This window comes from Diceros bicornis, chromosome 17 (assembly GCF_020826845.1).
Source record: "Diceros bicornis minor isolate mBicDic1 chromosome 17, mDicBic1.mat.cur, whole genome shotgun sequence".
NCBI lineage: Eukaryota > Metazoa > Chordata > Mammalia > Perissodactyla > Rhinocerotidae > Diceros > Diceros bicornis.
Genome location: NC_080756.1, coordinates 9639589 through 9663902, shown reverse-complemented (window position 1 = coordinate 9663902; position 24314 = coordinate 9639589). Strand labels below are relative to the sequence as shown.

Here is a 24314-nt window from a genome sequence, read left to right as displayed (position 1 = left end):
TTGTCCACCAGGTGATGCATACAAATTAGAGAGAGGTACAGGCATGGTGGCAAATGAAGAATAGTCTTATTTTGTAGCCCCATTTAAGGTCAAGTGTGGCTGGACATAATATTGCAGATAGCTATTCAACCTATAGCATTTCTTAGTCTCTTATATTTGGATGGGGAGCTTTCTCTTGCTGGCTCCTTTGAGAGTGTCAGCTGTGGACACTGATGGAACCAATAACATTCAGGTCATTTTTTCTTAGGTCCCTGAGGAACATGGCTTGGTCAGTCTGAACTCCTCTCAGGTTAGGGTTAGATTCAAAGATCTAATTATTTCCATCACCTAGAGGGGCCAGCTTAGAACCGGTTAGAATCCTGAGACCCCAGGAATCCCTTAATGCGGTTTCATTCCCCAAGGACTTTGGTGATGAGTTTTACATGTTTGACCCCGAAGGAACTGGGTGAAAGATTTGTTTGAGATGGAGGTAAAAGATAGGAGTCCCTTTCTGCTGTTCCCAGGTTTGGAATGGTGTCATTCTAGTGAGCAGAGCAGAAAGGATGGCAGCTTTTTGCTCCTATCTAAGCTGCATGTCTCGCTGTCTGTCAGTCTGGGGTGGGATTGGCAAGCAAAAGGTCAGAGAAAGCATAGCTCTGTCTTGTGCAGCGTGAAGGAATGTAAAGGAAGCTTCAGGGCTTGAGAGCTCTTCATCCAAGCTGCAGCGAAACTCAGAACAAACATGAACAGCATGGTTCCCAGTCAGGCAGGAGAATCTCTGGTCTGGGAGGGTGGGTGGATGCCAGGATATATGAGGAAAGGGCAAGGTGGAAACTAAATTAAACTAATAAAATAATTAAAAGGTAGAGAAATTAAATTAGGATCAAGATGATGCTTGGAATTATTGATATCTTCCCTCCCAGTTGGCAGCCAAACCTGAAAGAGGGCAGCCTAAGGGCCTTTAAGAGAAAGCTAAGGGGGAGAAAAATGGATGCATCGTGAAAGGGCGAAAGGTTTCTAATAATTCCGTTGCTTCTAATTTGCTGTGGTTCAAGTGTGTCATCAGTTCTCAGAGGACCACAGTTTGTTTGTTTATGTATTTCTGTGGGATTCACCATCTTGACTAGTACAGTAAGCAAAGGGGAAAGGGAATGAGAAGTTTTTCTTTTCTCTGCCTTCTGGATGACGCTTCTCTCTGGTGACCTTCCAGAGGTGACAAGCAGGATCGAACCAATCGATTTATTTTTCAGCCACTCCTGTAGCTCTCATCTAGGTTATGTTTAACTTTGGGTTCATTTTTGTTCCAGTCAGCACCAACTTCATTATCAGTGTTCAGTGAATGTTACATAACAATAAATTCAGGTTCTAAATACGGGGGCTTGAAATGGTGAGTTCTATGGAAGTTCACGGCTAGGCTTCCTTAGAGAAGATCTTTGTAGTGAGTCTTGAGAATGTCATAAGACATGATGAAAGTGATCTTTTTCAGCTCTGCTGCCTATTTTAGCCAGGTTTTATTGATATTTTATAAGAAATGACTGCAGTTAATAGTCCCCGCTGATGTCAGTGTCATAAAATTTTATATGTTTGACAGGAGAAATACTTTTTGGAACGTTTGTAAATAGTCATCTCCTATGCATTAGTAATACTATCTTTAGTGACTATTTAAATTCTATTGAACATGATATTTTTATCAAACAATAAATGATTGAAATGATTCCCACTTGGTAGTCATATAGTATAATTTTTTTATTTAAGAGTATATAAATTGGGCAAATATGGGAACTAAAAACATATAGTGTAGGATTTAAATATTACATAGTTCTTTAAAACATTTTGAATATATAATATGCGAGATGCTGTCTTCATTCTGTCTTTGAAAAATATTTTCATGTGATTTTTTTAACACTAAGCCAAATTGTCCCACTTTTATGGGAACGTATTTTGTTAAAGAATGTGAAAATATGCTTCAATATTTTAATCTTGATGAATGAAGAACTATTCAAACATATACCAGATCCTGTGAGGTTCTCATACAATAGCTTTTATGGAAACTAAATTGTGATTTGTGAATTGAGTAAAATTCTAAGCACACTTAAGGAACTAACAGTTGGCCTTTAGGATCCTCTTGTGTTTAACTAAGTGCATGGTTTATATAATAGAATTCCTTCAGATGATTCTTCCAAAAGCATTTTTGTCATTCAGCCCATAGTTTTTAGAATCTTGGAAAACTTGCTCAAGTAACGTCTATCTCCTCATTACTTGTTTTTCAATGGCAGTAGCATTTTCCCAGAGGAGGGAAAAAGTTTTTATTTCACATGCTAAGAAAGTCTGTAAAATAGAACTAGTGTCATAGAATCAAATATGAGCTGAAAGGGACCTCAGAGAACGCTTAATCCTGTGCTTTTTACAAATAAGGAAACTAAGAGCCAGTGTGAATGTCACTTGCTCAAAGGGTTTCAGCACTTTGGTGACATTTATTGTGATATGTGTATTTAAATTTTCCATTGTGCTATATCTCTGTATGTCACATAAAGCAAGTTACAGTGTATTGGAGTCATTTTAATCACTTGGTCATTTTACATTTCCAAAAGTCACTATTCCTTTCTATCCAGGCTGATAGCACATTTTATAGTATAACCCTTTAAAAATATTTCAAAAATTATTTGGTTCTATTTAGTGCAAATAATAACATTCTCAGTTCTTTGTGAGACATGCCTCTCTAAACATACTTAATTATAGAACATTTGAGTTCATGAGATCTTCAGGGACCACACCCTTGATCTCTTCCCCACCCCTGCTCCCAACTGTTTTTCAAGCTGAAAGAATTTACTGGTGTCTGACTTAAGCCTGTAAGAGATTTTAAGAAAAGATAGTAAGGCCACATCCTTGGTTTTGTCTTTACTCCTGCTTTAGTGACCTTTTGATTTAGTTTTTGCCCTGAGACAGTGTCTTCACTTGAGAATCTTTTTCGAGGCTAAAGATGGGAGGAAAATGTATCTTTCAGCTCTGCAAGTCCTGTAATACATGGATAGTCCCTTTTCCCTTTTCATCCCTGCTTGCAAACAGGTCAAATCTATTATGGCCTCATTGCCTTTCCTAGAACTTACAAATGTAGCCAATTAAAACCAATTCATGCTACCAACATTCTTTCTTTAAATCTTTTGTCACAGAACCCCAACTGCATTGTGTGCATTTTCTGCCTTTCAAGACATCACAGGCAAAAGTTTTACCAGATATTTTGCCTGTGCCTAACATACATTGTCATTTTTCTAACCTCTTCCACCAAGGTCCTCTCCACCAGCTGCCCATCCCTCAAGCCAATGCCACCTATTTTAGGATTTCGTTTTACACACCAACCTCAGATTTTGTTGTTCTATCAAACAACTCCAATATCTTAGAGCTTACAATAATAGATATTTATTTCTTGTTTGTGCTACTTGGAGGCTATGGGTCAGGTACAGCTCAGGTTCGCTCTGGTGGGATTGCCTGGCCTTCAAACATTTTCTTGTTTTCAGGGATCCAGGCTAAAGGGACATGTTCTCATACCAGAAAGTGAGGACTACAGCTGTAGACTCAAAACATGCAAACACATTTTAAGCTTACTCTTGAACATGGCCTCTACATCATCGACATGTATCCCATTGATGAAGCAAGTCACATGGCCTAGCCCAAAGTCAGTGGGTAGAGAGTATACTTTGCCTGCAGAGAAGCATGGCAAGGATGGGTAGGGGACAAATAATTATGAACAAAAAATAAAATTACCAATTTAATTCCCTCATAAGTGTATAGTATAAGAAACAGCTGATAACTCGATTAGGTTCCTAGGAGTTGCGCAGCTCTTCCCTTCGAAGTTTCATAATCCTGACCACTGATGCCATTTCCCTGAATCCACTGGGTGATTAACTTTCTGTGGGCTCCAGCCTTCGTGTCTTCTTTGTATTCTGGCAATTACCAGACTGAGCGTCTCCTGAAGTCTTTGGGGAAGCACATAGCTGGAATGGGTGGAGGGCAGAAAACCCAGGCCAGTGACCACAAGCAAAGCAAGTATTAGAAGAGGGAGAATCCAGTAGAGTGGAGAAGGGGTGGTGATGGGAACACTTCGGGCAGTTCGTGATTGAAAAGTAGCATGGAGATGGTAGGAAATGTACAGCTTGTAACTCTATAAGAGCCTAGTCCTGGAGTGAAACAAATGCTGCAGGTAGAATTAAAAAAAGGTATTTCATGTGGTTGAATTTCAGTTTCATTGTCTACAAAATGGAGGAGGTAGCTACTAAATAGAATTATGAGAAAATGCAAGTGAAACTATCAAGTGTCTTAATCAGTGATGCTTACTTGTAACGTAAGAGGTAACGGTGAATGTTATTTATATAGGTAATCGGTAATCAGAAAATGTAATTTATATCTAAATTTATGGATGAAGACCATCTCTGGGTATCCTCTTTACAACTTATACAAGAGCTTCGTAATTTCATTTAGCTATAATTAAAAACAAAACAATGTAAAACAAAAAACAGGGAAGTTTTCAAAATGGAGTTAAGGTTTCTAAATAAAATACAGCTTCCAATTTCACTGTCTTACCTTACAATAACCATATTTGAATCGGTTATAGATGAGTTAAAATTAACCTATGCTTCAAAGCACACATAAAACCCAAAATTAGGGTAAATAATTAAATGTGTAATATTAACTTAAAGTATTTTATATACTGAGATGTTATAATAGTATTATTCCAAAATAGTATAATTAAGGAAATATAAGTTTTTCCTTCAAGCCCCACCCTAACACTATGGCCTATGCATTTTCTTTTTAATACATCTCTTTTGTCACATATTTTGAATTTTGCTATCATACAAGTTTTTTGTCATCCTTTTTTCACTGAACGTTAAATAAAAAATATTTCCTGTGTTATGACACAATTTCCGTAATCATCATTTAATGTATGTATAACAGTCTCTATAGTGGATGACAGTAATATATTCAACCACTTCCCAAGATTGGGCATTTAGGTTGTCTTCAGTTTCCCCATACTATAAATATGATTACTCAAGGGAGATAGGGAGCAGGGGTCATAGAATCATGAGACTACAGCTGACAAAATGTTGAGTGACAAAGAGATATGTCATAGATGGAACTAATTATGTTCCAGATTCTGAAAAGAGCAGTGGTTCACAGGAGGCTTTGGCCATCAAGCGGGCAGAGAAGTCAATAGACCAGGGAAGCTTATCTTGGTGAAATGGAAGACTGTATTACTCGATGCCTCTGGCCAGGTTAATTCACCTTGCTGTGGTACTTTCTTAATCCTGCTCCCAGTGATATTGTATTGTATAGAAACTTCTAGGAGATTCTAACATATTTCTGAATCTGAACAGTGGAGATCTTATGGATTTTTTTTTCTTATTCAATTTTTTAAAATGGGCTTTTTAGTAGAAAAGTGAGAAAGGTGTTCTCTGGCCCTGTGATTTTCCTAGAAACATCCAGGATTTTTTTTAACTCCCCTTCCCTAGCGCCATTTAATGACCTTGTTTTCAGATTGAGGAAAGAAGCAAAACACCAGAAAATCTTTGGACTAAATGCAAAATGGAAGACCCCAAATATCTTAAATATAATTCCATTTTTCTCCTGGTTGAGCAGAGAATGTCACTAAATATGAGAGGTGAGAAAGATATTATAAATGGCTTTCCAACTATACTCCAAGGAATTCCAAGCATTTTAAGAGGAACCTCAGGGGGCATTTCAGGGAAGGAGTCAGGGAGTGATAATAGGTAGAGGTCCAGGTCTCTAATATGCCCCCATAAACCAGAGCAGTTGGTTTGGGTATAGGATTCTGAGTAAGATTTTGTTTCTAGAAAGGATTCTGAGGCTCTGAAACCGTGGGGGAAGGAGGGGTGGGGGGACAAAATAAAACCTCACTAATTTACTGCCATCCTCCCTAATTATGGAGCCATACGTATTTTTTCTAAGTTATGGTTCTGGGAGAGAAGAAAAGACTACAAACATGCAAATAGGTAAAACACTCAGATCAGTTTTTCTCTAAACACGACACCATATTTAAAAGTTTGGGCTGACTCCTCTTATCCAAACAGAGTAGACTGCATGCTGTTAATGCTATTGGATGATAATTCTACTAATAATTACTACAGAGCCTTGAATGCTTAATTGATCACTGTGAAAATCTTCATTTTACAGTTGCGTAAACTAAGAAGTTAAATGACACATCTAGAACGTGGTGGAATAAGGGTTTGAATTCAGGGAGTTTTGACTTCAGAGACAAGGGTGTTTAACTGTTTTTTTATTTTTCTGTACTGCGTAGCTGTATGTTAATTCAAAAGTGATAAAAATTTTTATTTTCAAGACATTCATTTCTCTTTCACTTTTGTTCATTCAAGAATATTTATTGAACATCTAGTATGTTCTGAGAATAAAGTCAAATAAGATATAGATCCTCTCCTCATGAACAGGGGAGAGTGCCAAGTAAGTGTGATGTATGTGTTATGTGATATACATGTTATGGTAAAGTATGCACAGGTAGTTAGGATTGGGGTCAAGTTCAGAACTCACAGATAGGGGAGGTGATGTCTATCTGTATCTTAAATTATAACAGAAGTTAGTCAGGTGGAGGGATAGTGCTGAAGAACACTTCAATTGGAGGAAAGAGCAGATGGGATATGGAGCAGAGAAACATCATGATGGCCGAAGACCTACAAATAGTTTATTATGTTTACTACAACTAACATTGGCAGGTGTGTTAGAGAAAGAGCCTAGATGCATAATTTTCAAGCATTGAGCCTAGACCAGTAATTTGCAAACATTAGTGGGCAGCAGAATCACCTGGAGGACTTGTGCGGCTACAGTTTTCTGAATCTCCGTCCCAGAGCTTCTCATTCAGTAGATCGGACGTGGTGCCCCGGAATTCACATTTTTAACAAGTTGCCAGGTAATGTTTATGCTGTTCAGCCAGGGGCCACACTGTGAGAACCATTAGGTAAGATCTATAAGCAGGGGCCAATTTCTTTTTACCTTAGTGTGATGAAAATTTAGCTACCAGGAAAAAAAGCATTAGAAAAAAAAAAGATATGAAAATTCTGTATATAATACCTAGTTAATATATAAGGAAATATATTTGCACACTGAAGTTTGGTGTTTTTGCATTTTTGTAGTTTTTTTTTTTTTTTTTTGTGAGGAGATCAGCCCTGAGCTAACATCCGCCAATCCTCCTCTTTTTTTGCTGAGGAAGACGGCCCTGGGCTAACATCGGTGCCTATCTTCCTCCACTTTATATGGGACGCCGCCACAGCATGGCTTACCAAGCAGTGCGTCGGTGCGCGCCCGGGATCCGAACCAGCGAACCCCGGGCCGCCGCAGCGGAGCGCGCGCACTTAACCGCTTGCGCCACCGGGCCGGCCCCGCATTTTTGTAGTTTTTAATAGAAAAATAAGATATACTCCTTCTATAATATTTAAACATTTCAAAAATATATAAATTATATGTAACCATTTGCCAAAGTTACCTACTATTAATAGCTTTTTACATGTTGTTCTAGATAATTTGTATACATATACAAATATATGGACATAAGTCTTTATGTGTACACACTTTAAAATAGATGGAATCATATTTTTCTCTTCTACGGCTTGCTTTTATTGCATTTATTATGCTTTTAACAACGTTCCATCTCAGTGCATACAGATCTGCCTCATTTTTTTATAGTCGTGTTGTACTTCATTACAAATGCACAACAATTTACCCATTTTCCTAGTGGCTTTCAGTTTGCCACAGTTATAAATGATGCTACCTGGACATCCTGTACGTGATTCTTTGCAAACTTGTGCAAATTTGCCTATAAGAAAAACATCCTTAAGTGGAATTGCTGGGTTCATGGCTTTTAAAATGATGTCATCATTACTGCTCTATTAGTTTCCTAGGGCAGCCATAATAAATTACTACAAACTTGGTGGCTTAAAATAATAGAGATTTATTTTTACACTTCTCGAGGCCAAGATGTCAGCAGGACTGCACTCCTTAAAGAGGCTGCAGGGGAGAATTCACTCCACGCCTCTTCTGGCTGCTGGTGGTAGTTGGCATTTCTTGCCTTGTGGCTGCATCACTTACTGCTCTGCCCCCGTTTTCAAATTGCCATTTCCTCTCTGCCATTTCTTCTCTTCTGTGCGTCTGTCTCTAAACTCTCTTTGTTTCTCTTATAAGAATGCATGTGATTGCATTTAGAGACCACCTGGATAATCTAGGTGGAGCTCCTTTCTCAAGATCTCAACCTCATCACATCTTTTGCCATAGGCCTTAGTCTATTGGGGCTGCTGTAACAAAATACAGTAAGCTGGGCTCTCTGGAGGCTGGGAAGTCCAAGATTAAGGTTCTAGCAGATTCACTGTCTAGTGAGAACCAGCTTCCTGGTTTATAGATGGCCATCTTCTCATGTTCTCCCATGGCAGAAGGGGCGAGGGAGTTCTCATGAGTCTCTTTTATAAGGGCACTAATCCCATTCATGAGGGCTCCATCCCCATGACCTACTCACCTTTCAAAGGCCCCATCTCCAAATATCATCAAATTGGGGATTAGATTTCAACATATGAATTTTGAGAGGACACAAATGGCCTCAGTCTATGGCATTCCACACTGGACCTTCTAAAATTCATGTCCTTCTCTCATGCAAAATATTCATTCCATCCCAATAGCCCCAACAGTCGTAACTCCTTCCAACATCAACTCAAAAGTCTAAAGTCCAAAGTCTCATCTAAATATCATTGAAAGCAGATATGGGTGAGACTCAAGGTATGATTCATCCTGAGACAAATTCCTCTCCAGCTGTGAACCTGTGAAATCTCCCAAAATATAATGGTGAGACAGGCATAAGATAGACATTCCCATTCCAAAAGGGAGAAATAGGAAAGAAGAAAGGGGTAATGGGTTCCAGGTAAGTCCAAAACTCAACATTAAACCTTAAGGATCAAGAATGGTCTTCTTTTTTTTTTTTTTTTTTTTGTGAGGAGATCAGCCCTGAGCTAACATCCGCCAATCCTCCTCTTTTTTTGCTGAGGAAGACGGCCCTGAGCTAACATCGGTGCCTATCTTCCTCCACTTTATATGGGACGCCGCCACAGCATGGCTTACCAAGCAGTGCGTCGGTGCGCGCCCGGGATCCGAACCAGCGAACCCCGGGCCGCCGCAGCGGAGCGCGCGCACTTAACCGCTTGCGCCACCGGGCCGGCCCCGAGAATGGTCTTCTTTGACTAGATGATCTGCCTTCTGGACTCACTGGGCCTGTGGCTTCACTGCTGCAGCTCTCTCAGGCTGGAGTTCCCTGGCCATGGCTCTCCCGGGTTTGGAACTGCACTCCAGCGGTTCTTGGGGATAGCCCTGCCCCCAGGACTCCATTAGGCAGTGCCCTAATTGGATCTCTGCAGTAGCCCTACCCTGCAGTGGTTCTGTCTTGTGTCCATGGCTCTCCCTGGATGGGATCGTGAGCCTGCGGCTTGCCAAAAAGGATTCTTTTGGAATCTAGGTGGAGGCAGCCATGCCCCCACAGCCCTTGCACTCTGCACACTGGCAGGGATAGTGGAGGAGCGTGGACACTGCCCAAGTTTGCCGCCTGTATCCTCCAGAGGTATGGCTGCCATGGTATCATACAAGGGCTCACTGGAGCTACACCTGGGGCAGCCAAGGAGCACAATGCAGGAGTCAGGGAGCAGAGTCCACGATGTGAGGCAGCACCCGGCAGCACACCCCAAGTTCCCACAGGCTCCGACGGTCCCTCCTTTCAAAGCATTCTGCCCTTGGGGCCCGTGCACTCTGGGCCTGTGATGGGTGGGCAGCCCTGATGGTTTCTGAATTGTCTTCAGGGTTATTCTTCCATTGTCTTCAGCAATTGCTCCTGCTTCTATTGAGATGAGGACTAATCTTTTCAAATGCTATTTTGTCCACAGTCTTAAGGTTCTCTTCTGACCATATTTTCTCATTCTTTTCAGTATGGATGGGCCGAGAGTTCTCCAGATCTTTAAGTTGTTTCATTTTTGAGTAACAGTTCTGTCAAGTCGTTTCTCTCTTCTGGCATTTTACTATAAGGAGTCAGGAGGAACCAAGGCCATTCTTTTAACACTTTGCTTATAAATAGCTAAATATTCAGCTAAATATTCGATTTCATCACTCACAAGTTCTATTGTAGAACTAGAAAATGAACACAACTCAGCCAGGTTCGTTGCCACTTTATAGCAAGGATCGCCCATTGTTCGATAACACGTTCCTCATTTCTGTCTGAGACCTCATCAGAATGGCCTTTAACCTCCATATTTCTACGAACATTCTGTTCAGGATGACTTAGGTATTCTCTAAGAAGACTGAGGCTTTCTCTACAGCTCTCCTATTTTATTTCTGGGCTCTCACCAGAATCATTCTTATTGGTCCATTTATGGCAATGCACCTCAAAACTCATCCAGCTTCTACCCATTATTCAAAGCCACTTCCACATTTTTAGGTATTTGTTACAGCAGCACCCCACTCCAGTACCAATTTGTATCTTAATCTATTAGGACTGCCAAAATAGAATACCATAGACTGGGTTGTTTATCAACAACAGAAATTTATTTCTCACAGTTCTGGAGGATAAGAAGTCTAAGATCAAGGTGTTGGCAGATTCAGTGTCTGGTTGGGGTCCTGTTTCTGGTTCCTAGACATCTGTCCTTTCACTATGTCCTCACATAGCAGAAGGGACAAGGGGCCTCTCTGGGACCTCCTTTATAAGGGCACTAATCCCATTCATTAGGGCTTTACCCTCATGACCTAAAGACCTCCCAAAGACCCCACCTCCAAATGCCATCACATTAGGGATTAGGTATCAACATATATAATTTGGGGGAACACAAATAGTCTATAGGCCCACATAAGGTAATAGTACAGAATCTGGGGATTAGGACACAAACGTATCTTTTTGGGGGCTGCTATTCAGCCCAGTACAATTGCTTTTAACAATTCTAAAAGTATAGTATAAGAAATCTGGTGAGGGGCGGCCCGGTGGCGCAAGCGGTTGAGTGCGCGTGCTCCACGGCGGCGGCTCGGGGTTCGCCGGTTCGGATCCCGGGCCCACACTGACGCGCCGCTTGGCAGGCCATGCTGTGGCGGCGTCCCATATAAAGTGGAGGAAGACAGGCACAGATGTTAGACCAGGACCAGTCTTCCTCAGCAAAAAGAGGAGGATTGGCATTGGATGTTAGCTCAGGGATGGTCCTCCTCACAAAAAAAAAAAAAAAATCAGGCGAATTGTTTGCTTTGAGATGTCCATTTCCAATTCTTCATGGATAATTGTATGCTGGTTCATATTATTTTTCCTAGTTTGCCCATTACAGAAACATCTTTAGTTAGTTTGACCCTTAGTATCAATTAGCATTCTCAGAGTCCTTTGAACTATAGCCATAGTTTACATCTAAAAATAGCTTTTTTGTTACTGATATTTTGTGGGCTGTGCACTGTTGATATCTCTCCTGTCTAATTGTCAAAGTAAATCAATCAATAGGATTTAACAGATGGTCCACTTTGAAGAATAAAATAACTTACCAGGATTAGATTCCAATTTTAATTCAATTACATGTTGGTAAAGAAAAGATGTGGTTCAGTTTAATTCCAGTTATAAAATTGGGTCAGTTGTCACCTAAACTTAAACATCGTACATTAATTCGACACTGCTATATCCTTTTGTACAAGAAAGAGGAAATAGCAAAAGGACCAGTCCATTATTCTTTAAGGAACACATTAATTCCTTTAGGTGAAAATAGATCACTTGACAGGTTGGATGTGAAGAACTACTCATGCCTTATCTATAGGCTATCTGGAAGAATTTATAGTGATGCCAATAGTCTCCTCTCATCTATTGATTTAATTTGGGACTTAGTTTGCTAAGAACCTTATTTCTGGACTATATTTTGAAACATAAACTGCTGGGTGGTGTAGACTATTGATAAAGGTTCATAAAATTGATACATCCTGATTTAGATTTGGGAAGTTGAAGAAATGATTATTCACAAAGTATATAAAGGAACATTCTGATATTCTGTACAACTGAATGAGAAAGGGCCTTGACTATAACACTGGAGTCTAACCTTTGACTATTGCCAATAGTTTCATTACTTCTTTTTCCCGCGTCTTCTTCTCCATAGATTAGTCAACCCATATTGATCTCTAGACGATAAGGCAAAGTTCTTGGGCTTCAGCACATCCCACCACATAAGTTTTTGAAAAACACTTGAAATAGCCAAATGTTTTTAGTAGTCATCGCCAAATGTCTTCAGTAGTCATCAAGTCACCATTTCGTTGACAATGATATATTGTAGTCTAAATAGTCAAAAACATTATAGAAAGGACAGAGGTAAATAAACTGGAATAATGATGAATTTCTAAAAACTTTGAAGGATGATTGGGGTTTAGAATTCCAAAGAACCAGTGTTTGAATTCTGATAAACAAGACAGGCAAGGCTATGTGCAAGAATTGAAATTTGGAAATTCACCATAGAAGTAAAACTGAAGGAGTATATTTGTAAGCAGACAGAGAAGCCTCCAAGATGGTATGTTAAAGTAGAACCAGAAACAATGCTCCTAATAAAAAGATACTAGTCGTGGTACCAATGTGATCACTCCCTGGACATTACACTTTGGAAAAATCACTTTGCACTTCTGATCCTTTATGCCCTCGTGTGTAAATGTGATTAAAAATACCACTTCCTCTTAGTTCATGGGATTATGATAATTAATTGAACCTAGAAAAAAAATTGAAAGCTCGAAAACATTGTTTATTTTTTCATGCACCCTGTTTTAAGTAAAACCCGTCATAAAACATGTGGCATATATGTGAATTGCTAAGAAACCAAATTAGCTGGTCCCACAGCCCAGCCTCTAGCTATAATAATTAACACTGCTTTTATGGGAGAGAATCAGCTTTATGCCTACTTGGACTTTAGGAAGCAGTCTCCAAAATAGTTGCTTTCCCAAATTAAACAAACCTTCCCATTTTCTTAAGGGTTGTTTATCTTCTATTGACTTTATAGTCAGACATATAAATTTTAAAACACTACCTTTCATTTTTAAAACTAAAGATTAATATATGCATTGTATGAGTACATCTGCATAAATGTGTATAAAAATATACTATGATAGTTTAATAGATGTAGAGAAAGGGATATAAAATAGATTAATATAGTTATAGCTACCAAGCAGAGGAGTCCTGGATTATTTGCCAAGTTGTTGGAAAAAGCCCCAGATACGTACGGGTTAGTGTTCCTGGAAGAAAATTGACCAGTCAGGTTAAGGCACTGTGAGAATTTTGTAGATGTGTTGTGTAGAAATGTTGGTGAACATTTAGCATTTGGACTGTCAAGATCTTGTGTTATGGCCCCTGTGCTGGCCTCCACAGACTGTAGTGATAATCCAGCACAGGCTACAGGTCGGAGCCCAATTCTCAGGACTGCCGTAGGCTTTCCTCTGAGGCTTTGCCCTGAACGCAGGGCAGCTCTCTCTGCCAGAGGAAACTGACAGAAAATGTGTCTCCTCAAAATATAAAAAGTGTTCTACGTTTGAATAGGCTAGTTGCTTGTGGTGGGATGGAGCTGCCATCTTGAATGACCTGGCTTAAAAGAGTCACACAGGCTCCCAAGGCTCCTGTGGGACCAGAGCAGATGTGAACCTCTCCTTGCTGCTGTGATCCCAGACCTGGGAGACCAATGTAGGTGAACTCTGCATTCTTAGCACAAGTTAAAACTTTAATTCCAGCCTTACCCATTTCTCAGATTTTATCTGTGACTTTCTAATTCTGTTACCAATCTTCATTCTGGTCCCCACCCCCGGTTTCTTACTGACTTGGCAACTAGACACAGACTTCCCTCATCCTCTCAGACAATCCTCATTTGACCTGGTGGCTGCATTGCCTCCATTCAGCACTTCAGGATAGGTGGCCTGGATGCAAGGCAGGCAACTGGTTATTTAATTGAAGCAGTTGACGTTTTCTTAGTTTAATCTAGGCACAGGAATGCTTCACCCAAACAAAATAAACTCTAAGTACCAGTTTCTATATACTCAGCACCACATGTAGGTTGAACTAAAGGTATTTGATGTGTTAGGGAGATTTAGCATGTAATCTATCGCCCAGACCTGATCAGGAAGTTTAAATTCTAAACCTAAAATATTTTTTCTTTTTTTCACAATCCAGTCTTTCATTGTAGGGCATGTGCATTATTGATAGTATTTCTAATAATTCTCCCTCTCTCATTTTTTTTTGTGAGGAAGATTAGCCCTGAGCTAACATCTGTTGCCAGTCTTCCTCTTTTTGCTGAGGAAGATTGGCCCTGGGCTAGCATCCATGCCCATCTTCCTCTATCTTATATGTGGGATGCTTGCCACAGCATGGCTTGACAAGCAGTGCGTAGGTCTGTGCCTGGGATCCGAACCTGCGAACCCTGGGCTGCCACATCAGAGTGTGGGAACTTCACTACTACGACACCAGACCAGCCCCCTAATAATTCTCTTTGGAACTTTCTATTTATTTCAGATGCCAATGGATATTTTATTTAATTGAATTTTATAGCAGGTTATTTAAATGAGTATAGGGAATTATTTTAGTGGCAGCTAAGGAATGCCAATAAATTTCCTTCTCATAATGGTAGATATCTACTGTTATTTGTAAAAAAAAAAAAAAAACTAATTTTCATTTTATACTTTTCATTTTTTTTCTCATGCACGCATGTTTGGTCTTTTGTTCATACTTTAATAGTTGTATCAGCGGATTAAAAAAAAAGAAATATGTATATATATACATACGCATATATATTTAATTTGTTAATTATTAAAACATGGTCACAACTTACTGGGATGAGTTAAAGCTAGTGGCTCTAATGAGGCTTGTGGAACCCAGTTACACATGTAACACTTGTTTTTCTGTTTGTGTAGATAATCCAGAAGCCGCTCTACCTCTCTCCCTTTGTGTTGCCTTCAAATATCACACGTCGAGGAATAGTGACTAGGCTCAACAATTCCACACATAATCCAAAGAAATCTGTTCAAGTGGGCATCTGTCAACAGGTAAAATTATGATTTTAATTCTGTTTTTTCTTGATTATACTCATAAATAAAAGGAACAAGATACAGCATCCATAAGTTGTATAAAGTGTTACAGAATTGTGCACAGGAAAATAACATGAGGCCGATGAATGTGTATGAATTGGATCTTGACTTCTCAAGCGTTGTTAATAATGAACAGGTGACAATCTTGGAAGTGGAATTTTTCAAGAGTTAATGCTTCTTGGTCCACTTTTCAATGATTTAGTTCAGAGATCATAAGACGTCAATTTAAATGGAAGAAGCAAAATAGGTAGGAGATGAAGTGAAGAGGTATGTGAGTAGTGACTCATGACCTGGAGTATACGATTATAAATTAAAATCAAGTCAATGTGCTGGAAACAGAGCACAAAAGGTCATATACCTTGATAATCTGGTGAATGTTGTGAAAATAACAATACAGGAAAGAAAGAGGATTAAGGAGAAAAAGAATAGCTCACTCATATTATTTTTAAAGGCAAGGAAACTTTTTTTTTCTGTGAGGAAGGCTACCCCTGAGCTAACATCCATAAAGCAAGGAAACTTTTGAAAGGAATGTGTAGCATCTGAGAAAATAGCTTGACTTCTATAACAAAGCAGGGATAATTCAAGTAGTTGACAATTCAAAGAATAAACACGCAGTTTCAGGCAATATATGGTAGAAAAACTTTAGTTTAATATGGAGCTGGAATCAGGAATTCCTAAATGATCTTCCTTAAGGACAGAATCTAGAGAAATGGGAAATAGTTGATTGTCTGTGGATACTCACAAATCGTCATCCAAAGTTGTTAAAGAACTTTCATTAGCGAAAAGATGCCTATGGAGATGATGAATACTTAGAGGAGATAAATGTATGTTTATGTATGTGTGTGCACGTGTGTGTATGTGTATATACATGTGTTAGAGACAGAAAAATGGGAGGAGTTGAGGGAAAAGGAGGGTAGCTTATGTCATTATTATACGTTTTTACTCCTTTCAGTTTTTTGGATACTTCTGGTTTTTTTTTGTTTGATTGTTTGTTTTTTGAGGAAGATCAGCCCTGAGCTAACATCTGCCAATCCTCCTCTTTTTGCTGAGGAAGACTGGCCCTGAGCTAACATCCATGCCCATCTTCCTCCACTTTATATGGGACGCCACCACAGCATGGCTTGACAAGCAGTGCATCGGTGCACGCCCAGGATCCCCCAGGCGAACCCCGGGCCGCCGCAGCGGAGCGCGTGCACTTAACCACTTGCGCCACCGGGCCGGCCCCTGGATGCTTCTGTTTTTTGAGTCCTTTTCTGTATTTGAATGGTGGATTTATCGTTTACCTGTATATACCTTAGTCACGTTACATTCAGCAAATATTAGTTTCCTTTGCTTTTCATTTAGGATGCATTTGAGTGGCTGTTGCAATCCAAAGTCAACGGCTTCCCAGGCACTTATGCCAAAATTGCTACCAGCATTAGCCGCAGTATTCCTATTCTTGTCTAGAAAACACTGTTAAAATATCTGCCTCAAACGAATATGTTTGGGCCTAAGTTGTATTTGTATTTATGTATTTGTATATTTGTTTATTTACTTACTTCATGACAGAACATCAGATTATCACACGTTGTTATTTAGAAATGAATAAATTCATTATTAAAACTGAAACTTATAATTACAGAGATAAAATGACAGCAGAGGCACAATGGGTGCCTTTTCCAAGCACAAATATTCGCAGCTATTTATTCACCAACTCTGATATTATTTAATAACCATATTGAATACCGTACTCTATGCCAATAACTCTGCTGAGAACTGAGGACGCAGTGATTGACTTCTGTATCTTGGACTCCAGTGGGAAAGACGTGGAACAAATTGTTAGATATGTTATGTGAAGGTAACAATATTACAGGTGTTTCCAAATTATTCACTGGAAGAATGAGGAATTTGGAGCAAAAATTATGTTTTCCTGGGGGCCGGCCCGGTGGCGCAAGCCGTTAAGTGTGCGCCCTCCACTGCAGTGGCCCGGGGTTCGCCGGTTCGGATCCCAGGCACGCACCAACGCTCCGTTTGTCAGGCCACACCGTGGTGGCGTCCCATATAAAATGGAGGAAGATGGGGATGGATGTTAGCCCAGGGCCAATCTTCCTCAGCAAAAAAAGAGGAGGATTGGCAACAGATGTTAGCTCAGGGCCAATCTTCCTCACAAAAAAAAAAAAAATTATGTTTTCCTGTGGTTCAAATTGAAATAAGAAATATAAAAAATACTCATTACAGTATAACTCATAGTATTGAGATAAGTTAAATCATTTAAATATTCCAGGATTTAGTGAAATAATTTAGGAAATATTACCAGTGAAATACTGTTAAAACTGATGATATAAATATATATTCATAGTTAAAAAACTAACAAAGTGAGAAATTCAAATCTTAGAACTGTACCCATGTGTAATATATTTATTTTCATTGCATTTATATACGTAAATACATACTCACATTGTATATACATATGCATGTGTAAATATTTACTGCATTTATTATTCCTTCAACTCTAAGAAGCACATTATTTCACATTTTAACATCTTTGAAATCAGGGTGTCTCTTCCCCTGGATGCCATAATGAGGTCCTCATGACAGTTATGGCCTATGCACACGCAAATTTGGTGGTTGTTTCTGCTGATGATTGGACAATTTCAATCTTTTGATATTTCAGTCAACAAACCATTTATGGGCCATTAGAGGCAGGAGTATAAGTGCTGCTGTTTTCTGAATATCTTCTGTTGATAAGTTCTGGTAAGATCACCAAAGCATCGATGTCAAAACTTATAATAAAATGGCACAAGCAGCTTGGAAGAAATTCCTAGAGTAATCTGTACAAGTGCTGGATCATCAATGCTCTCGTTAGCTCAGAGGGTGATATTAGATAGGGAACACACAGCTATTGCAAACTATGAATCAGCAAGTGATTCAGAAGAATCATTATCTGATTACGAAAATATTTAAGAATACTTAAACCAGTTGAAGATTTTTTTCTTTAGTACGTATTTGTACATATAATTTTGATATAACTTAAAATTATCTTTTTTTATTGGATGAAACGTGTGACATTCACATATATATATTATTGACACTCTAGCATAATATTCACCAATATGTTTGCAATAGTTTATTCTAGTGTTAGTATTATGGGTGATTTATATATTTTTTCTTTATCTGCATTTTTCATATTTTTAAATTTTAAAATCCCGATCAATGCTTGTGTAGTTGGAAAATAATAAACAGCTACTGATTTTAAACTTTAAGTAAAAATTTATATTAAAATTTCTGGGTTAACTACTAAGGTATAGAAATAGAATGCATAAACTTCCAAATTATTAGAAGAATCAATTGGAAGCTTTTTTTCCATTGGTGCAAGCACTACTAGTAAAATACAGGAGCTGGCATTCACAGAAGAGAATGGCTCTAACAATAAGAAAAGATGCTCAAAATTATTAATAATCACAGAATGCAAATTAAACCACAGTAAATATTTCATGCCTACTGGATTAGGAGAAAAATTAAAAAGCCACACATTGATGAAGATGTGTAGCAAAAAAAAAGTGTCATACACAGTTGGTGTCAGTGTAAATTCATACAATGTATCTTCAATGGCTCCGCTGGAATATCTTCAGAGAAATGTCTGTATAAGTCCCTCAAGAAAGATAAGTATGAGAATGTTCATAGGAGCATTTTCGTAATGACAACTAACTGGAAACAATTCAAATCTTCACACACACACACACACACACACATACGCATGTACACCTACATACATATACTCAGAAATGAGATCGTCAGTCCCCAGTATTCGCAATTCCATTTTTACAAATTTGTCTGCTCACAAAGGTTTATTTGTAATTCTAAAATCAATACTCACAGCACTTTTGTGGGCATTTGCAGAGCAGCAAAAAGTTTGAGTCATCAGACACGCACGTTCTCCACTGAGGTCTGGCTTCTTGTTTCAGCTCTCTTCCTCTAAGCGGTGTCCTTTCTGCAGTCTGTTAAATGCCATGTTCTTCACATATTGTGTTTTTGTTGTTGATCTGCTGTTTAAAACGGCCCCCAGTGTAGCCCCGAAGTGCTGACTCGTGTTCCTAAGCACAGGAAGGCTGGGCTATGCGTTATGGAGAAGATGTGTGTTAGATAAGCTTCATTCAGGCATCAGTTTCAGTGTTCTTTTTTTTTTTTTTTTAATTTTTTGTTTATTGCAGTAACATTGGTTTATAACATTGTAAAAATTTCAGGTGTACATCATCGTACTTCTATTTCTGCATAGATCACATCATGTTCACCACCAAAATACTAATTACAACCCATCACCACACACATGTACCGAATTATCCCTTTCACCCTCCTCCCTCCCCCCTTCCCCTCTGGTAACCACCAATCCAGTCTCTGTCCCTATGTGTTTGTTTATTGTTGTTATTATCTACTACTTAATGAAGGAAATCATACGGTATTTGACCTTCTCCCTCTGACTTATTTCACTTTGCATTATACCCTCAATGTCCATCCATGTTGTCACAAATGGCTGGATTTCATCGTTTCTTATGGCTGAATAGTATTCCATTGTGTATATATACCACATCTTCTTTATCCATTCGTTCCTTGATGGGCACAACAAAAAAACTACCAACCCAATTAAAAAATGGGCAAAAGACCTGAACAGACATTTCTCCAAAGAAGATATACAGATGGCCAACAGACACATGAAAAGATGTTCAAAATCACTAACTATCAGGGAAATGCAAATCAAAACTACAATGAGATATCACCTCACTCCCGTCAGAATGGCTATAATTAACAAGACAGGAAACAACATGAGTTGGAGAGGATGTGGAGAGAAGGGAACTCTCATACACTGCTGGTGGGAGTGCAAACTGGTGCAGCCACTATGGAAAACAGTATGGAGATTCCTCAAAAAATCAAGGATAGAACCACCATATGATCCAGCTATTCCACTGTTGGGTATTTATCCAAAGAACTTGAAAACACCAATTTGTAAAGGTACATGCACCCCTGTGGTCATTGCAGCGTTATTCACAATAGCCAAGACTTGGAAGTTTCAGTGTTCTTGACCATGAGTTCAAGGTTAATGAATCAACAATATGAGTAAGGTGTCTTTAAACAGAAACACTCATAAGGAAAGGTTATGTGTTGGTTGGTTGATGAAAGCGTTGTGACCAGAGGCTTGCAGAAGTCTAGCCCTGTCTTTCTCCTAGGAACAGCAGCTTAGGATTGACTAATTCAGTGTTCATGATGACTTTATAGAACACAACTAGCATGAAAAATGAGAATCAGGGCCAGCCCTGGTGGCCTAGTGGTTAAATTCAGCCCACTCTGCTTCAGTGGCCCAGGTTAGGTTCCCAGGTGCAGACCTACACCGCTGGTCAGTGGCTGTGCTGTGGCAGTGACCCACATACAAAATAGAGGAAGATTTGCTACAGATGTTAGCTCAGTTAGTTTATGTGTTATATATAAGTTTAGGAATGCATACATATATGCATATATACATACACATGTATGGTAAAAATGTAGATAAAATTAAGTTAAAGTTCATCACACAATTCAGAATAGTGGTTGTTTCTTGGTAGAAGGAGGGTGATGTGGTCAGGGAGGAACACACAAGGGTGATCAGATTAAAAATATCTATTATTTTCTAAAGACCCTAAATTTATACAGCATAATTAGAAAGAATTCTGGGAGATTCACATTCAACATCAATTTTGGTTTATTGAATGCTTGCAATGTGTACATTGCTAAGCTAAGCATAAGCTGTTTCATTTAATCCTTAGCCTACTCTTGTAAAATTTCACTTTAAGACTTGGCTTTCAAAAGTTACAGTTACTACATTAAATATAATGTACAACATAGAGTTTAGCAGAAAGGAAAGCCCCATAAATGCTTTGTTCTTTAAAATGTGATTTTTTTATTGCATCTTTCCTCATGTTAATGTGATATGTTTTCATTTATCATTTTAAGGAAGGTCAAGATAATGATGTTTACATTTACCTGGGATATTCCAATCATGCTATTTATTTTACATGTATTCTTCTGTCAGTCCTCTCAATTACCCTGTGAGGTAAATACAGTTATTAGCCTGTGTTTACAGACTCAGAGAGTCTTATTACTTCACTCAGTGTCGCAAAATGACAGAGCCAGTATTCCAAGCCTCTGAAGCCCCAGATGAAGCCATATAAATAATAATAAGGCTTAATTCATAGAATGTAGTGCATTGGAAACAAATCATTTAAAGATTCAGATTCATAGAATTTATATTTAGTGTTGCCACCTATTTATTGTGTGAATCTGTATGAGCCCCTTCACTATTCCATGAGCATAGATGCCCATCTGTGAAATGGAAATCCCAACATCAACCTAGCTTATTAGTAATTTCGGTATTAATATTCATAACATGATCTGAATATTAGTAAATTTTAATGCTCCTATTGATATCATCATTTAAAAATAATGAATTTAAGATTATTTAGAGAAGTTATTGATGATTTTTGAGATGACTGAAAAATAAATCATCCAGTTGTATTTCTAAGTGTAAACTGTCACAGATGTGATAAAAACTACAATAGTGTAAACTCATGAATTAGTCATAAAAAATGCTTTAGTTTCCTTTACTCAAACAGGAAAATTGCAAAGTGAGGACTTTAAGCTTCATAATTGTTTTTACACTCTGATTACACAACAAAAAGTAGTTTACCACATAAATGCCCTTTTGTATTTCTTCAGTGTTCTTCTAGATTTTTATTTTTTATTTTTAAGCAATAAGAAAGTTGGCTAGTTTAAAATATAATAACAAAATTCAATAATATATAGATTCAGATTTTTTTAGACACCTTTCAAAGACTTATTGCTGTTTGCAGTTGGTTTAACCAATACTAACAATCTGTCTCTTTACTTTCTGCCTTAAATGTTATGCTTTTTAAAAGGTACTATTTCCAGTGCCCATGTGCTGTAAACCCACCGTGTTGGGTTAACTGATGGCCAAGGAGAAAGAATGACTTCAAATTAACTAGATAGATGATTTTTTATTGTTTCCAACATGAAAAAATGATTACAAAAGCAGACTGTAAACATACCGAAGACATACAAATCTTTTCAAAATCGTTCTTTGACAAGATGTGGTATTTTGGGTTGATTTGAACAATTGGCATCTGCAGAATATTAATGAATTTACAGAAGTGTCCCTGCTCTGATGACCATTATTGACCAGGATCTACACTGTGTGCGTTATTTGCTTATGGTGAAAGCTTTTCATTTGACTTTAATACTGTGGTTTCCCTGACGTTTTTGGTAGGCTTCTAACATACAAATGTATCCCTATGCAGTGATTTTTTAGGTTTATTTTCTTACTGTTTTGAAAATTGGATGTCTTTGACCATTTTGACCTATGAGAATACTTTAGATACGCAGAGAGGATATAATAAAAAATACCTAAATTTTTTTTTCTCGTTTTCCTCTCTAAATACGTTAACCAATGGTCTTATTTCTAATTCTATTTATATATTTTTAAGAGTCAGCAGTGATTAGAGAAATCCAGTCCCTGACATTATTTTACTTGGGTCTAGTTTCTTAATGTTTCTGAGCTTTAGTCTCATTTGAAAAATAAGGACAGCGTATTATAGGACTTTAGTGGAAATTTAACTGAACAAATAAGTAGTTACTTAATAAGCACTTACTTGGCCTAAGTATGACTAAATATGACTCAATATTTATTGATTCATAGATCCCTTTATTCATTTTTGTATACCTATAGATTAGATTATGTATTAATTTGATTATAATACATTTAAATCAGTAAAGTAAGAGACAAGTAATTTGAACTTTTGAAACTGTTCCATCTAGTTAACGTCACTGTATCTAGAGCCATATCATCTGTGTATGTGTGTCTTCAGAGAGGAATAACTTGTTATTATGCTTTTATGGTATCCTCTTGGAAAAATAAAATGGATTTGCCTTTCCCATACCATTTTTAAATTTTTAAATTATAAAATATTTCCATTCACAGTCCCTAATAGAATGGTAGATGCATTTGTTGTTTATACCCAAATTCTCCTAAAATAATGATTTGAGGTGGCTTTCCAAACAGCATTTCTCAATGTATGAATATACAAACAGTATGTAAATAGATAAAAAAGAAATAAAGAAAACAAAACATAGGGGAAAAAAGAAGATACTTTATAAACCATGGTGGCAATTGAAGATTTTATTTGGTAATATTTTATTCCGGTTTACACTTTTGCATATTCCAGATTTTATAAGAACTGGAATGTGACGCTTCTCTAATCAAAAGAAAAAAAATTGCTAATAGAGACAACTAATAAAAAATCACAATGTGAAAAAAAGCAATATTTACAATTATATGGTCTGTATGATCACAATATTATTTAAAGTAATTAGAAATATATGAATAAAGAAAAATAATCAAAAGAAATAGGCAAAATTATTAATAGTGATTGTGTTAGGATAGTGTGATTATGTGTGATTTTTTTCTTTTCTTGGTTTTCTAATATTCTGTTACAGGGGTCAGCAAACTACAGCCCTTGGGCTAGTTTGTGAGTAAAATTTTATTGGAATGCAGCCATGCCCATTTTTTTAGTATTGTCTATGGCTGCTTTTGCACTAAAACTATTGAGATGAGTAGTTGTGAGAGAGACCATATAGCCTGCAAAGCCTAAAATATTTATTTTCTAGCCCATTACAGGAAAAGTTTGCTGATCCCTGTTTTGTAATATAATTATATCCATGTTATAAAGTAAATAAAACAAAATAAAATGTAATTATTGATCTAATTCAAAAATAGCAGAATAGAACTATGTCCACAATCATCCAAAAGGAGAAATAACAGAAGGCAATAGAAAAAGCCAATAGATATATCAAAAGCCTATGCAAGAATCATTCCATTCCTTGGTTCAGCATTGAACAGGAAGGAAAATCCAGAACTGTAAGTATCAATTAATGAGATCAGGACAAACGGATGCAGATTAAGTACTCGAAGTCCTAGTCAGAGAAATAAGGCAAGAAAATGAAATCAAAGGCATCCAAATTGGAGTCAATGAAGTGGCAGGACCTTGTATTATAGAAAACCCTAAAGACTCCACCAAAAAAAACTGTTATGACTAATTAATGAATTCAGTGGTGTTGCAGTATAAAAAATCAATATACAAAATTTGGTTGTGTTTCTATACACTAACAACAAATTATTGGAAAGAGGAATTAGGAAAACA

General features: G+C 37.7%; 1 protein-coding gene across 3 annotated transcripts in view; it reads left to right on the top strand.

Annotated features, from left to right (window-relative positions):
- Window positions 1–24314, top strand: part of SLC16A7 (solute carrier family 16 member 7) — a 162849-nt gene that overhangs the window by 76203 nt on the left and 62332 nt on the right. For all 3 annotated transcript variants that reach the window (XM_058557755.1, XM_058557757.1, XM_058557756.1), the window contains one exon: window positions 14920–15051. The gene's annotated coding sequence lies outside the window, so the exon portion shown is untranslated. The remainder of the gene's footprint in view (window positions 1–14919; window positions 15052–24314) is intronic.